The sequence below is a fragment of the Ursus maritimus genome, unplaced genomic scaffold (genome assembly GCF_017311325.1).
Source record: "Ursus maritimus isolate PB19 unplaced genomic scaffold, ASM1731132v1 scaffold_30, whole genome shotgun sequence".
Classification (NCBI taxonomy): domain Eukaryota; kingdom Metazoa; phylum Chordata; class Mammalia; order Carnivora; family Ursidae; genus Ursus; species Ursus maritimus.
Window position 1 is genome coordinate 26349229 of NW_024425564.1, and position 13690 is coordinate 26362918.

A 13690-nucleotide genomic window follows, 5' to 3' on the forward strand; every position below is an offset into this window, starting at 1 on the left:
AACAATGGTAAAGATGATGTGTAGACTTGAAAAAAGTATTAACGAAAATGTTAACGAGAATATAGAATCTCTAAGGGCGGAAATGAGAGTGAATTGGGCAGAAATTAAAAATTCTATGAGCCAAATGCAGTCAAAACTAGAGGCTCTGATGGCCAGGGTGAAAGAGGCAGAAGAACATATCAGCGAATTGGAGGATGGGTTAGTAGAAGAGAAAGCTAAAATAGAATCTGGGCTCAAAAAAATCCAATCTCAGGAATGTAGGTTACAGAGGATTACTGATTCAATAAAACGTTCCAATGTCAGAATCATCGGCATCCTTGAGGGGGTAGAGAAAAACAGAGGTCTAGAAGAGATATTTGAACAAATTGTAGCTGAAAACTTCCCTAATCTAGCAAAGGAAACAAGCATTTGTGTCCAAGAGGCAGAGAGGACCCCTCCCAGGCTCAACCATGACAAACCTACGCCACGTCACGTCATGTCATAGTGCATTTTGCAAATATTAGATCCAAGGATACAGTATTGAAAGCGGCCAGGGCAAAGAAATTTCTCACATACCAAGGCAAAGGTATCAGAATTACATCAGACCTGTCTACACAGACCTGGAATGAGAGAAAGGGTTGGGGGGGCATTTTTAAAACTCTTTCAGAGAAAAACATGCAGCCAAGGATCCTTTATCCAGCAAGTCTGTCATTCAGAATTGATGGAGAAATAAAGACCTTCCAGAATCGCCAGTCATTGACCGATTTTGTAACCACGAAACCAGCCCTACAGGAGATATTAAGGGGGGTTCTTTAAAGGTAAAGAGGCCCCAAGAGTGATACAGAACAGAAAGTCACAATCTATAGAAACAAAGACTTTACTGGCAACATGGCATCATTAAAATCATATCTCTCAATAATCAGTCTCAATGTAAATGGCCTAAATGCTCCCATAAACGCCACCGGGTTGCAGGTTGGATAAAAAGACATGACCCACCCATTTGCTGTCTACAAGAGACTCATTTTGAACCTAAAGATACATTCAGACTGAAAGTAAAGGGATGGAATACCATCTTTCATGCCAATGGACCTCAAAAGAAACCTGGGGTAGCAATTCTCATATCAGACAGATTGGATTTTAAACTAAAGACTATAGTTAGAGACACAGAAGGGCACTATATTATTCTTAAAGGATATATCCAACAAGTGGATATGACAATTATAAATATATATGCCCCCAACAGGGAAGTAGCAAGGTACACAAACCAACTCTTAACCAGAATAAAGAGACATATAGATAAAAATACGTTAACAGTAGGGGACCTCAACACTCCACTATCAGCAATAGACAGAGCACCGGAGCAGAAAACCAACATAGAAACAAGAGCTTTGAATGCCATACTCAACGAGTTGGACCTCATAGATATATATAGAACACTACACCCCAGAACCAAAGAATACTCATTCTATTCTAATGCCCATGGAACATTCTCAAGAATAGACCATGTTCTGGGTCACAAAACAGGTCTTAACCGATACCAAAAGACTGAAATTATTCCCTGCATATTCTCAGACCACAACGCTTTGAAATTGGAACTCAACCACAAAGAAAATTTGGAAGAAACTCAAACACTTGGAGACTAAGAACCATCCTGCTCAAGAATGATTCGATAAACCAGGAAATCAAAAATCAATTTAAACAATTTATGGAGACCAACGAGAATGAAAACACAACGGTCCAAAACCTATGGGATACTGCAAAGGCAGTCCAAAGGGGGAAATACATAGCCATCCAAGCCTCACTCAAAAGAATAGAAAAATCTAAAATGCAGTTTTTATATTCTCACCTCAAGAAGCTGTAACAGCAACAGAGGGACAGGCCTAATCCATGCACGAGAAAGCAGTTGACCAAGATTAGAGCAGAAATCAATGAATTAGAAACCAGGAGTACAGTAGAGCAGATCAACAGAACTAGAAGCTGGTTCTTTGAAAGAATTAATAAAATTGACAAACCACTGGCAAGACTTATCCAAAAGAATAGAGAAAGGACCCAAATTAATAAAATTATGAATGAAAAGGGAGAGGTCACAACCAACACCAATGAAATTGGAAGGATTATTAGAAACTTTTATCAACAGCTTTATGCCAATAAATTAAGCAACCTGGAAGAGATGGAGGACTTCCTGGAAACCTATAAACTACCAAGACTGAAACAGGAAGAAATTGATTTTTTAAACAGGCCAATTAATCATGAAGAGATTGAAACAGTGATAACCTTCCAAAAAACAAGACTCCAGGACCGGATGGTTTTCCTGGGGGAATTCTACTAAACATTCAAAGAAGAAACAATACCTATTCTTCTAAAGCTATTTCAAAAAAATAGAAACAGAAGGAAAGCTACCAAACTCATTCTATGAGGACAATATTACCTTGATCCCCAAACCAGGCAAAGACCCCATCAAAAAGGAGAATTACAGACCAATTTCCCTAATGAATATGGACACTAAAATTCTCAACAAGATCCTGGCTAATAGAATCCAACAGTATATTAAAAGGATTATCCATCATGACCACGTGGGATTCATCCCTGGGATGCAAGGGTGGTTCAACATTCACAAATCGATCAGTGTCTTAGATTTTATCCAGAAGGAAAAAGCCAAAAATCATATGATTCTCTCAATAGATGCAGAAAAAGCATTTGACAAAATACAGCATCCTTTCCTGATTAAAACCCTTCAGAGTGTAGGGATAGAGGGTACATTTCTCAATCTCATAAAAACCATCTACAAAAAGCCTACAGCAAATATCATTCTCAATGGGGAAAGCTGGAAGCCTTTCCCTTAAGATCAGGAACACGACAAGGATGCCCACTCTCGCCACTATTATTCAACATAGTACTAGAAGTCCTTGCAACAGCAATCAGACAACAAAAAGGGATCAAAGGTATCCAAATCGGCAAAGAAGTCAAAATGTCTCTCTTCGCAGATGACATGATACTCTATATGGAAAACCCAAAAGAATTCACTCCCAAACTATTAGAAGTTATAGAGCAATTCAGTAATGTGGCGGGATACAAAATCAATGCTCAGAAATCAGTTGCATTTCTATACACGAATAATGAGACTGAAGAAAGAAAAATTAGGGAATCCATCCCATTTACAATAGCACCAAAAACCATACGTTACCTTGGAATTAACTTACCCAGAGACGTAAAGGATCTATATTCGAGAAACTATAAATCACTCTTGAAAGACATTGAAGAAGACACAAAAAGATGGAAAAATATTCCATGCTCATGGATCGGAAGAATTAACATAGTTAAAATGTCCATGCTACCCAGAGCAATCTACACTTTCAATGCTATCCCGATCAAAATACCAATGACATTTTTCAAAGAACTGGAACAAACAGTCTTTAAATTTGTATGGAACCAGAAAAAGCCCCAAATCGCCAAGGAACTGTTGAAAAGGAAAAACAAAGCTGGGGGCATCACAATGCCAGATTTCGAGCTGTACTACAAAGCTGTGATCACAAAGACAGCATGATACTGGCACAAAAACAGACACATAGACCAATGGAACAGAATAGAGAACCCAGAAATGGACCCTTGGCTCTTTGGGCAACTAATCTTTGATAAAGCAGGAAAAAACATCCGGTGGGAAAAAGACAGTCTCTTCAATAAATGGTGCTGGGAAAATTGGACAGCTACATGCAAAAGAATGAAACTTGACCACTCTCTCACACCATACACAAAGATAAACTCCAAATGGATGAAAGACCTCGATGGGAGACAGGAATCCATCAAAATCCTAGAGGAGAACATAGGCAGCAACCTCTATGACATCGGCCAAAGCAACCTTTTTCATGACACATCTCCAAAGGCAAGAGAAACAAGAGATAAAATGAACTTGTGGGACTTCATCAAGATAAAAAGCTTCTGCACAGCCAAGGACACAGTCAAAAAAACTAAGAGGCAGCCCATGGAATGGGAGAAGATATTTGCAAATGATGCTACAGATAAAAGACTGGTATCCAAGACCTACAAAGAACTTCTCAAACTCAATAAGCGAGAAACAAATAAACAAATCATAAAATGGGCAGAAGATATGAACAGACACTTTTCCAATGAAGACATACAAATGGCTAACAGACACATGAAAAAAATGTTCAAAATCATTAGCCGTCAGGGAAATTCAAATCAAAACCACACTAAGATACCACCTAACGCCAGTTAGAATGGCAAAAATTGACAAGGCAAGAAACAACAATTGCTGAAGAGGATGTGGAGAAAGGGGATTCCTCCTACATTGTTGGTGGGAATGCAAGTTGGTACAGCCACTCTGGAAAACAGTGTGGAGGTCTCTTAAAAAGTTAAAAATGGAGCTACCCTATGATCCAGCCATTGCACTACTGGGTATTTACCCCAAAGACATAGATGTAGTGAAGAGAAGGGCCATATGCACCCCAATGTTCATAGCAGCATTGTCCACAATAGCTAAATCGTGGAAGGAGCCGAGATGCCCTTCAACAGATGACTGGATTAAGAAGTTGTGGTCCATATATACAATGGAATATTACTCAGCTATCAAAAAGAACGATTTCTCAGCATTTGCTACAACATGGACCACACTGGAGGAGATAATGCTAAGTGAAATAAGTCAAGCAGAGAAAGACAATTATCATGTGGTTTCTCTCATCTATGGAACATAAGAACTAGGAAGATCGGTAGGGGAAGAAAGGGATAAAGAAAGGGGGGTAATCAGAAGGGGGAATGAAGCATGAGAGACTATGGACTCTGAGAAACAAACTGAGGGCTTCAGGGGTGGGTAGGGGAATGGGATAGGCTGGTGATGGGTAGTAAGGAGGGCACGTATTGCATGGTGCACTGGGTGTTACACGAACTTTACATCAAAAAACCAGGGATGTACTGTATGGTGACTAACATAATATAATAAAAAAACATTAAAAAAAATGTTTGGTAGAATTCCTGCGAAGCCATCTAGTCCTGGACTTCTGTTTGTTGGGAGTATTTTGATTACTGATTCAATTTCATTGCTAGTAATCAGTCTGTTCAAAATTCCTATTTCTTCTGCATTTAGTTTGGGGAGGTTGTATGTTTCCAGAAATCTATGCATTTTTTTCTAGGTTGTCCAATTTGTTGGCATATATTTTTTCATAATATTCTCTTATAATCTTTTCTATTTTTGTGATATCTGTTGTTATTTCTCTTCTTTCATTTCTGATTTTATTTCTTTGAATCCTTTTTTTTTTTTTTTTTTTGATGAGTCTGGCAAAAGTTTTATCAATTTTGTTGATCTTTTCAAAGAACCAGCTCCTGGTTTCACTGATCTGTTCAATTGCTTTTTAAGTTTCTATTTCACTTGCTTCTGCTCTAATCTTTTTTATTTCCTTCCTTCTACTGGTTTGGCATTTTGTTTGTTCTTTTTTTCTAGCTCTTTTAGATGGAAGGTTAGGTTGAGATTTTTCTTGCTTATTAAAGTAGGCCTGTATTGCTACAAAATTGCCTCCTAAAACAGATTTGCTGCATCCCAAAGATTTTGGACCATTGTGTTTTCATTTTCTTTTGTCTCTCTGTATTTTTTAATTTCCTCTTTGATTTTGTAGCTGACTTATTGTTCAGTAGCATATTATTTAACCTCCATGTATTTGTGTTTTCTCCAGATTTTTTCTTGTGGTTGATTTCTAGCTGTTCATAGCATTGTGGTTGGAAAAAGATGCATGATATGACTTCAAGCTTTTTGAATTTTTTGAGGCTTATTTCATGGCCTAACATGTGATCTATTCTGGAGAATGTTCAATGTGCACTTGAAAAGAATGCATATTCTGCTGTTTTCAGATGAAATGTTCTGAAAATGTCTTTTGGATCCATCTAGACCAATATGACATGGAAATCCACTGTTTCCTTGTTGATTTCCTGTTTGGATAATCTATCCATTGGTGTAAGTGGGGTGTTAAAGTCCCCTATTATTACTATATTACTATTGATTAATTCCTTTATGTTTGTTATTACCTGCTTTATATATTCACATCTCTATTTGGGTGCATGAATATTTACAATCTTGTGGAATTATTCCCTTTATGATTATGTAGTGTCTTTGTCTCATTACAGTCTTTGTTTTAAAGTTATTTTACCTAATATAAGTATTGCTATCCAGTTTTTGTTTTGCTTCCATTTGCATGGTAAATGCTTTTCCATCCCTTCACTTTAAATCTGTATGTGCCTTTAGGTCTGAAGTGTCTCTTGCAAGCAGCATATAAATGGGTCTTGCTTTTTTATCCATTCAGTCACTCTATGTCTTTGGATTTTTTAGTCTATTCACATTCAAAGTAATTATTGATAGGTATGTACTTATTGCCATTTTGTTAGTTGTTTTATAGGTGTTTTTGTAGTTCTTCTCTGTTTCCTTCTTGTTCTCTTCTCTCATGGTTTGCTGGCTTTCTTTAGTGATATACTGGATTTCTTTTATTTTTTGCATATCTATTACCATTTAAAAAATTTTTGGTTATCATTAGGTTTATGTATAACACCTTAACGCATAAAACAGTCTATATTGACTTGGTGGTCATTCAAGTTTGAACCCATTCTAAAAGCACTAAATTTTAACTTCCCCCTCCAGCCCCCCCCCCCACCACATTTTAGGTATAGAGTGTCACACTTTACATATTTTTATTTTGTGAATCCCCTGACTGATTTTTATAGATATACTTAATTTTACTGTGTTTGTGCTTCCTACTTTTCTTACACCTGCTTATGGTCTTTCCTTTCCAAAGAATCCCCTTTAACATTTCTTATAAGGCTGGTGATTAATTCCTTTAACTTTGTCTGGGAAATTCTTTATTTCTCCTTCTATTCTGAATGATAGCCTTGCTGGATAGAGTATTCTTGATTGTAGAGGGGTGGTTGTTGTTGTTGTTGTTGTTGTTGTTGTTGTTGTTGTTGTTGTTTTAGCACTTTGAATACATCATGCCACTCCCTTCAGGCCTGCAAAGTTTCTGCTGAAAAATCATCTGGTAGCCTTATGGGGTTCCCCTTTTATGAAGCTGTTTTCTTTTCTCTTGCTGCTTTAAAAATCTCTTTATCACTACTTTCTGCCATTTTAATTATTATGTGTCTTAGTGAAGACATCCTGGGTTGATCTTGTTGGGGGAGTTCTATGCCTCCTGGATCTGGATTTCTGTTTCCTTTCCCAGATTGAGGAAGTTTTCAGGTATTATTTCTTCAAATAAATTTTCTGCCCCTTTTCTCTCTCTTCTCCTTTTGGGATCCCTATAATGCAAATGTTGTTATGCTTGATGGTGTTGTTGAGTTCCCTAAGCCTATTTTCATTTTTTATTATTCTTTTTTCTCTTCTCCTATTCAAGTTGATTGCTTTCCATTACTGTCCTCCGGGTCACTGATCTGTTCTGCTTCCTCTAGTCTATTATTTTGTCCTTTTAGTGTATTTTTTATTTCACTTATTGAGTTCTTCATCTCTGATTGGTTCTCTTTCATATTTTCTATCTCTTTGTTAAGGGCCTCACTGAGATCCTCCACTCTTTTCTCAAGTCCAGTGAATATTTTTTGATTATTACTTTAAATTCTCTATCAAAAGTCTGCCTAACTCTTAAGTCTTTTATATCCATATTACTTGACAAGAAGTTACTGTATTTACCAGTATAGGAATTTAGCTAGGACAAAACAAAAATCTGAAAATATTTGTGATTCTGAACTAATGGACAAAGGTCATCTTTAAAGTTAATCATCTTTACTGAAATGAGAGGGGCATCCCTCCTTTTTGAAGCTTCCTAAGCTTTGAGTATTTTTCGGGTTTCCTCTTGGCTAGTAAATTTGGCCAGAACAATACCTAAGTTCTGGTTGGCATTAGGGCTTCTGTCCTTTTCTGCTTCCAAGATGACCTAAGGAACAAGGTAATCTGGTTGAAAGGTGCTATTACAGAGGATGAAGCTCTCATTGACTCCTGGGATTCTCCCTTCCCTCTCCTGCAAGTCAAATTAGTATTCAGCTGTCCTTGTGTGAAGGAGAAATGGATTGGAGGTAACTCTGATCCATTCTATCCATCTCTGTGCCTAAACATTTGTCATATTCACAAAATTACTAAACTTTAAAGCTAGGATGAATTGTACAGTTGACCCAGTTAAAGCTCCTCATTTTACCTCTGAGGAAACAGAGACCCAGCAAAGCTTCCAACAGTCATATGGATGACTACTGGCAGAGCTTAGGATCGACCATGGTTCCCATTCTACTGCGATTTGATTCCCATCTATTCTGTCATGTGTCATTAGAGTGGACTCAATACTGGCAGGCACTATTCAAGAGGCCAGAGGTGAATTAGCTCCATCTCTACCCTCAAGGGGCTTATGATCCAGTGAAAACGATAGACCCATTTATTGAACAACTCTGGTGCTTCAGAAATAATGCATTAGGAACTTCCTCTGGGACCGGTATCTGGGAGAAAGCATCTGTGGGCTGAGAGAGATGCTGACTGCAATGCAGGCCTCTCAGCAGTCACAGACCACTGGGAGTGCTGGAGCTAGAATGGCCCTTCAGAATCATCCCAAGTTGGGCTGAGATGACCTGGTCTTTATACTCCCACTTCAGCCAGTGAGGTGTGTGGGCAGGGGAGTGGCCTTAGTCAAGGGGGTTGTACACAGCCAAGGAATCCATGACTTCCTTCAGGGAAGAGGGTCTGGGCAGCATATCACCACCTATGCACTGCATCCAATAAAGATGAGCTCTTTTTTGGGTGGCTTTTCTGCCTTTCCAGACACAGGGAATGTTAACGAGTTCCTTCAAATTATTTTATTAGCAGTTTCTTGGGAAGACAGAGATTTGTAAGGAAGGTATACAATGGTTTCCAAGGGCAAGGGAGTTATCTATGCTCTCAGTTGAAGAGCACTCCCCAGTTCTAAGCTGATTAAGGACAGAATGCAGGCAGGCTTCACACAACCCTGTCAAAAGAACTTGAGCAGGGGCACCTGGGTGGCTCAGTCCTTAAGCATCTGCCTTTGGCACAGGTCATGATCCCAGAGTCCTAGGATCAAGCACCGCATCGGGCTCCTTGCTCAGCAGGGAGTCTGCTTCTTCTCACTCTCTCTCTGCTGCTCCCCCTGCTTGTTCTCTCTCTAATAAATAAATAAAATCTTAAAAAAAAACAAACAAGCAAAAGTTGAGGTCAACATAGGGGAAAATGCCTAAATGGCACAAGCTCTGAGAGATTTGAAGTCCATCAAGTTCCACAGGCATGATCTCATCCCAGCATCCTTAAGATTATGAGAGCCAATGAGGGCATATGTGGTACATTGTAGCTTAGGAATTCGGGGTTCAGCTTCAAATACAGAAATTAAGTAACTAAATGGGACAAAGCAAAGGGCAGCACCTTCTTGAAAAGAAAAACCTTTTAAATATAGAGATGGTACTGGCACAAAAACAGACACATAGACCAATGGAACAGAATAGAGAACCCAGAAATGGACCCTCAGCTCTTTGGGCAACTAATATTTGACAAAGCAGGAAAAAACATCCAGTGGAAAAAAGACAGTCTCTTCAATAAATGGTGCTGGGAAAATTGGACAGCTACATGCAAAAGAATGAAACTTGACTACTCTCTCACACCATACACAAAGATTAGCTCCAAATGGATGAAAGACCTCGATGTGAGACAGGAATCCATCAAAACCCTAGAGGAGAACATAGGCTGCAACCTCTTTGACATAGGCCACAGCAACTTTTTTCATGACACATCTCCAAAGGCAAGAGAAACAAAAGAAAAATGAACTTGTGGGACTTCATCAAGATAAAAAGCTTCTGCACAGCCAAGGAAACAGTCAAAAAAACTAAGAGGCAGCCCACGGAATGGGAGAATATATTTGCAAATGATGCTACAGATAAAACACTGGTATCCAAGATCTACAAAGAACTTCTCAAACTCAATACACGAGAAACAAATAAACAAATCAAAAAATGGGCAGAAGATATGAACAGACACTTTTCCAATGAAGACATACAAATGGCTAACAGACACATGAAAAAATGTTCAAAATCATTAGCCATCAGGGAAATTCAAATCAAAACCACACTAAGATACCACCTTACGCCAGTTAGAATGGCAAAAATAGACAAGGCAAGAAACAACAATTGTTGGAGAGGATGTGGAGAAAGGGGATCCCTCCTACATTGTTGGTGGGAATGCAAGTTGGTACAGCCACTCTGGAAAACAGTGTGGAGGTCCCTTAAAAAGTTAAAAATATATATAATGGAATATCACACAGCCATCAAAAGGAACGATTTCTCAACATTTGCTGCAACATGGATGGGACTGGAGGAGATAATGCTAAGCGAAATAAGTCAAGCAGAGAAAGACAATTATCATATGGTTTCACTCATTTATGGAACATAAGAAGTAGGAAGATCGGTAGGAGAAGAAAGGGAAGAAGAGAGAGGGGATAAACAGAAGGGGGAATGAAGCATGAGAGACTACGGACTCTGGGAAACAAACTGAGGGCTTCAGAGGGAGGGGGTGGAGGAATGGGATAGGCTGGTGATGGGTATTAAGGAGGGAACGTATTGCATGGTGCACTGGGTGTTATGCGCAAGTAATGAATCATGGAACTTTACATCAAAAACTAGGGATGTACTGTATGGTGACTAACATAATATAATAAATTATCAGAAAAAATAAAATAAAAATAAAAATAGAGATGGGAGGCACCAGGTTCTCCAAATTCTCCCTTTGAAAGGAGGCTCAGAAAACGTTAGTCTCTGGAGATACTGCTGATGAAATATACCCACTACCTTTGTTTTAAATCAAGTGAGAAGGCCAAGAATTGTCCAAATAACTACAGTCTTCCATGAAACTCATTTCCTTATACTGACATAAAGAAGGGAATAGAATTCTCCTCAGGGTATTACAGCCAAGGAGAGAGTGAATGTTGTGATTCTCCAGAGAGGCTACTTAAATAACATGTGAGTGAGGCCCACAGAGCTATTAGAGAGAGGATGGAGGTCTTCCTTCTGGTAAAACACACACAGTCATCAAATCTGCTTTGTCAAGTATCTATCTGAATCTCCATTTCAAGGCTGAGGGCTCAATAATATACCAGAGGAAAGGAAAGGCTTAACTAAAGAATTATAGTAAATTTAAACCACCTTAGAAAATAAAATACCACAAAATAGGTTGTGGAAGAACTGCTAGTGTCTTTTCTAGAACTTGTTAATATTGTCTTTTGATGATCACTTCTGGCCAACAAAGCTACCTATTACACCAGCTTGGTATCTGTACCTTGTAGAGGAAATTCAAAGAGGACTGAAGAGAAAAACAATAGAGTAAGCCCTGCCAACTAAATAAAATGGCACCTGTCAAAACATAAATTTGGATGAAATGACAGAAGAACATCTGATACACAGGGCCTGTCAGTGAACATTTAAATGATAGTGTTTTTCTCAGCAACTTCTGTGCTTAGGTTTACATTTAAAATCCACGTCTAGAAACTCAGAAGAGATGAGGGTTGAGTTAGCACAGCCACTGATGTTTCTCACAGTTGAGCTCCAGTTCATGACACGAGTAGTGCACTTATTACAAGGGCCGCCTTCATGTCATCCCAAGCATATAGGACCGAAAAGAGAGGTATACCTCCTGCTTTTGCTGGCCATCTGGAATTATGGGTTTGCATCAAAAGCAAAGAAAGGTCATGCCACTGATCTCGTTTAGAAGGACAAGAGTCTCAAAGCCTTTGAGAATGGAAAGTGTGTGACAGTGTGGGAGAGGATTTCTGTACAGAACATTATCAAAGACATTACTGTAATGTTTCTATTCCCAAATCCATATGAGCTCCTCTGGGAAAAAAGAACATGATCTAGCCAGACCGGGAGTATTGATGCCACCCTAGGCTTGTAGACTTCACTTAGCTAAACACAAAGAAAGGTGCTAAAGCACAGAGGACCAGCCCAGTGCTGGAACGTGACCACCTTATGCCAGGTATGGGACACACTGGATCAAACTGAAGGAAGACTCAGGGAGTCAACACACCTTCCCTCTCAAGGGAAGGATGTAGTATTGTGGGAAGTGCACTGAATCCTGGAAATCTCACTAATTGAGATTTCCAGATTTGTGGGTATGAGGGTCAGAGGCATGTGCAGGTTTAGGGAAAACATCACATCGTCCTTTGCTTTCTGCTCCTGCTCTCAACATAAAGCCCTGTTTAAATGAAATGTCATGAGCTGGTTTTTATCTCAGTTCTATATCCTCTATGATGGACCTTCTGGCTACTTCCCTTTGAGAAACTTATTAAGCTCATCATATTGCAACGTTTGAGAGATCTTCCTGCTCCTATCTTTTTGTTTCTTCCCTTCATTTTGATTCTCTTACATTCACTTTGGTTCCCTTAGACTATTCTAAGAAATCCCCCTCCCTTAGGGATTCGATAGTGTGGTGTTTAACTACAGAGCCACTGGAATTATCACTGAGAGGATAAAGGTAGCCAAGTCTGTAGCTAACACACTCGCACAGACACACACTGGTTCCCTGCCATATCCAAACAGCAATTTTTATCTGTTGGGACTGCCAGTATTGTCAACACTCTACATCCTTTCGACGGTGCGAATGTGGCAACAACTCCCTCCCACGTTTCCAGGGGAGGCTCCTGGACTCTAGTATTGCTGTGTCACTTCTAGCTTCTCTGCTGCACGCGTTCCCGAACATGCCAGCTTCTTTCTCCACAGAATAAACACATGGGCAGTTAAAGGTCTAAGAAGAGCTTTATTAGCCAGGAGAAATTGCCTTCAAGACTAATCGCTTTTTAGGGAGCCATTTTCGGGAAAGCTACCACCACCACCATTTGCTGCGAAATAAGCTCAAAGAACCTGACAGGGCCTGAAACAGGCTCGCTGGCTGAACTCGGTGTTTCTTCAGAGCCAGCCTTTTCTTTCTAACACTTCGGCTGTAATGAAACACAGCGGTGCCTAGTAACACTGCGCCCACCAAAACAGCATGTCCAGAAGCACAGCAGTGAGTTGCTGCCGCCGAAAGGGACAAACACCTTCTTGTCCCAGCTGTCTGGACCCACTGAATTGTTTTGTTTTTTTTTAAAGCACACCATAAAGACTTTTTTTTTTTTTTAAGATTTATTTATTTAGGAGAGAGAGAGAGCGAGCAGTGGGAGAGAGGAAGAGAATCTCAAACAGACTTCCCACTGAGCGTGGGACCTGACGCAGGGCTTGATCCCACGACCCTGAGATCACATCCTGTGCCAAAATCAAGAATCAGATGCTCAACTGACTGAGCCAGCCAGGCGCCCCCATAAAGACCTTTCTGTTTACACCTACCACGCAAGCTGCAGATGAGCGCCCTTAAATACCAACTATTTTAGTTGTTAGCCATGGAACTATTCTTAAAACAAATCTGTGGGATGTCACCAGAAAAGCAGATAGAGCTGTTCTGGTTGAAATGGGAGAAGAGCTGGCCTCCGCCAACAGCCACAGAACCCTTACAAAAGCTCTGTGGAACTCTTCAGTGGAAGCGGCTTGAAAACCCTTGATCTTGTTCAGAATCTCGACCCAGTTTTCCAGCCATGGCTCTGGCTCATGGAGGTGTTTTTTGTTTGGTTCCTCTGTGCTTTAAACATTGTTGTACTCATTTCCAACACATAGAATCAATAGATTTTTGTAGAATCAATAGATTTTTGTATGAAGTCTT